Genomic DNA, 4,471 nt, shown 5'->3' with positions numbered 1-4,471 from the left:
GAACAAAAGGCCCAAAGTTGGCTTCTCTAAATGATTTCACTAATAACTAAATAATAGGATAATAACTAAATAATAGGAATTGATATAAATAAATTAATTAATGAGCTTCTTAATCTTAACAAAAAAATAAATATAAATTAATTAGCCTAAAAATATAAATTATTATTTAAACCAAACTAGTCGTCTAAATATTTTACTAAAACTAAAATCTTTAGATGAATCATAAAATATATTAATTATATACATAATTATGTAAAATATATGTATTATCTAAAAAATTATTTTTTTAAAAATTACAAAATTATTCAAAATAGCGTGCAAACTTTATATTTTTTTTCTTAAAATTTATAAAACTAATTATTTTAAATTGTCTGAAATCGAAGAAGCTCGAATTGATTAATTTATGTGGTGGAAGTCCAAAATTGAGTGTCAACAAGCATTTCAAAACATCATGTATTACTAATATTTGCATTCTATTTGTGTATTACAAATTACATTAATAATGCAAATGATTTTAATGCATGCATTAGCAGATTAAAGACTCAAATGTCCTTTTAAAATCTTTTTAAAGGAGATACTTTTAGCCGCAAATAGAGGTGTATATGGTCGGATTGGATTTTTCAAATATCAAACCAAACAATTTGTGTGAATTTTTAAATCTATAAGCAAACCAAATCAATAAATTTTGAATTTTTCAACGACGGATTTTTTTGGGTTTTTTGAATCTTCAAGTTATTTGGCTAAAGTATTCATACAAACATATAATTTAGTTGTACTTCAAATATTTCTCCAATCCTACCAAAATAAAACTATCTAAGGTGTTTCTTAAGAATATAACACAAACAGTGATATGATTAATAAAACTAATTTTTTTTTAAAAAATATAATAATAATAATGAAATCTCATAAAATAAATATTGTAAATTAACAAGTCATAATGAAAATTTTCATAATTTAAAAGTCCAAAATTATGCTAAAATAAGAACATTAGTTACATGAAATATTAAAGAAAATTAAAATTAGATTACGTATTTTAATTGTCGAAACCAATATAATAATAAAGAACAAATATTCAATATTATTGTCATCCTTAGCGTTAAATAGATTTTCTTTTTGCATTGGTATTAATTTAATTTTGCTTTAAGTTTTATTATAATTACCGACATTTGTGGACAATAATCTTTATGAAACCATTCAAAATTCAAAGTTTCAAACTTGAAATATATTAGATGAAAATTATGAAAAGTACGAAAAATATTTACAAATTATATTTAAGTAAATATTTTTATGTACAAAATAAAATTTTTAATTATATGTATCATATTGAGTTTATTTGGTCTCGGGTTGATTATTTTAGTGAAAATCAAACCAATCCAAATATAGTCGGATTTTTTTTCAACACCAGAGCAAATCAAGGTAGTCCTTTTTTTTCTCAATTTGACTTGCTTTGCGATTTGGTTCGATTTTGTACACCCCTAGCTACAAAATTTTCTTTTAAAAATTATACGGTACATATTATTTTGAACTATAACAAAAACAAAGTAAGTATACTTTTATCTTGTGACTCAAGTCAAGTTAGCTAGATCTATGGGGCGCAAACCATACCCCCCCCCCCGGCCCTTTATCTTTTTTCTATTTATCACTAAAAAATAATCTGTTGCAAGACTTTTAAACAGACAGAAACATGGATTCAAGTTGAAATCATGTGATATAGTGAAGTCCGCACAAAAACAAAACGAAAGTTATTAATCAAACCTATATATAAATGATCATCAGTTTCAAATCTAATATTAGTTAACATCCATTGGTCATGGATTAAACCAAAATAAAGAAGAGAAAAGAAAGGAAAGTTTTTTCTTTCTTTCAATCCAATATCATATCCATCACACATCACATCACATCTGTTCAAAGTCATAGAAAAAGTTAATTAAGACCAATAAACATATAGAACCACACTACTAAAAGGGACAAACTATTTACAATTAGGTAGGAGTCATTTAAATTTTAAAATTTGAGTCGAAATGAGATAATATTAATTAGGTTAAAATTATTTTCTCAATAGTTTCAAATATTTAACTTTTACATTTAGTTCAACAATGATTCTTTAGTCATTTAACAACTTCAATAGTTATCCAAACAACTTTACTAGTTGTCCAGACAACAACGAAAATGTTATTAGTTGAGTTCTTTTTACTAATATTAAAGATAAAAAAGTAGAGGAAAAATAATAGGATTTTGAAAACCTATAAAATACTTTTACCTCATTTTTTCCTTCTAAATGATTGATATCTAGGCTAATTACTGCTAATTCAAATTTGAAACTGCTAAAAAAAGATTGGACACACATTAATAGTGTTACGTACCCTTAATATTTCTTGCTTCCGGCGGCATGATGATATTCTGATGGTAATAACTCACCTAATGTCTTGCCAAGTTTTATTTCATAAGTGTTGACAAGTTCAAACCTAAAGACCAACAAATCAGGTGTATGATTACATACTAATCAATAAAATTAATCGAGGTATCATCAACGTAACTTACCAGAAAGCCAAAGATTCAAATGGATGATAAATCTTGTAAGATTCGTGTATCTTCGCTTTGGTTTCCACACTAATTGATCCATTTTTACGCTTTTTTCATATTAAGTCCATGAAACTGAAATCATGACAAGTAAAATATTAATATATACAAGAGGACCTAAGAAATGCTATTACCTTCACTAGCAAATAATTAATGTATAATGTTAGTTATTTTTGATGATATGCTGAACAACAAGTTTGTACCTCTTTCATATGACGCAGCGTTTCAGTATCAATTGGAATATTATGATAGTGTCCAATACACATCATGATAGTATTAATGGTAAAAGGACCAGCACCATTTATTTTCAAGTTAAAGTAGTACCCTTCATCAACACCATCTAAAATAATTTTTTCATCAACAACTTGTTTAGCCAACTCAATCAAGTCCCTTGCTCTATATCCAAAACCTTTGTCTTTTAGCTCCTTCTCTCTAAAACTTGCTAATTCTCTCGGACTCGGGAAGTCTCCAATATTTTCTTTATTTCTTTTTGACATTCTGACTTTTTTCAATTGTATATCACAAAGAGCCTTTGCAAGATCCAAAGATGTCTTCCACCTGATTAATTTAATCTATATTTCTTAGTTTACTTCAAAGTTTGATTTTTACAAATTGCTTGTGTATAATATATGATTAACTTACGGGCAAAATCGAAGAAGAAGAGACTTGGCCACATCTTCAAATAAAGTTGGTGATCGAAACAACCGACCAAATCCTTTGGCCTCAGCATGTGGATGAAGCTTATGAAAATCTGTGACATCTTGTTCATCCTTATCTGAGAGTCTCAACATTCTCTTCACCTGAGACTATACATCATATATTATTATAAGTGGGAATAAAAAAAGTTAAAGTTGAATTATAGTTTTACCACTACTATAAATTAAAATGTTATAAAACATTTAATTATTTAATTTAAATATTAAATTGTATTATTTTAATTAAAATTTTACATTTCCTTAGGTCAATTCCTAATAAAATATCTAAATAATTTGATTAATGTTTTATTCTCTATCTATAATTACTGTGATTAAATTAAATTATATTAGATTGATTAGTTAAAAAATCAACCCTCCCTCTTTCGTGTCTAAGATCATGATTATTGTATTAAATCTTCAGATACAAATTCTTCAACTTTTCATCTTCTTTTTTTTGATAACAAGGGAAACCCGTAGTTGCTGCCCTTCGGGTGCGCACAGGGTAAAACCCGCGCTCCTATGCAATAACACGCAAATCAATAAGAGAGGTAACCTGCACTAGGCAAGCTCGGTGCGACGAGCTCAATCCAGAAATCAATCCCCATACTTTCTATGGCAAGAGGTTTCGAACTTGAGGCCTCCAACATTTACAAGCCCAAACTACTGGGTCACGGTCTTTTCATCTTCTCTTTTAATTATTAATTATACTCATTTATGAGTTAGGACTAGTGCTGGCAATTTAAGTCCACTTTTCACTGACCCACCCAAATAGCCCATGAAATATGGTGACTTTAAATATGGATAATATTTGGGCTCGTACCCATATTTTACCATTAAAATATAAGTATTTTATGGGTAAGAATCATATATGAGTATTGCAAGTTTTTTTCAAATTTTTAAAAAATTGCATGTTGTCAAATTTTAGAAGCGATTTTTCAAAATTTTCATATATGGGTCCCTATTAATATATCAGCCCTCCCCCCAACCTCCCCAACCCCAATATTTTTTTAAAGTTTATTTTTTAAAAATATTTTGAAATTCAAAATTTTATTTTTCACCCCTACCCTCGACCCCCGCCCCCCTAAAAAAAAATTTAAGTTTATTTTGAAAAAATATTTTCAACTTCAAAATTTTATTTTTTTTATCCCTACCCTCGACCCCACCAATCCACCCCCAAAAAAATTAAGTTTTTTTTT

The 4,471-nt window shown here is 27.7% G+C and overlaps 1 pseudogene; it reads right to left on the bottom strand.

Annotated features, from left to right (window-relative positions):
* Nucleotides 1–1,727: 1,727 nt before the first annotated feature.
* The window catches only part of LOC107008888, a 24,130-nt pseudogene continuing 21,386 nt past the window's right edge, over nucleotides 1,728–4,471 (bottom strand).

Source organism: Solanum pennellii, chromosome 2 (assembly GCF_001406875.1).
Source record: "Solanum pennellii chromosome 2, SPENNV200".
In the NCBI taxonomy this organism is placed as follows: Eukaryota; Viridiplantae; Streptophyta; class Magnoliopsida; order Solanales; family Solanaceae; genus Solanum; species Solanum pennellii.
This window is presented reverse-complemented; position numbering and strand designations above follow the sequence as displayed.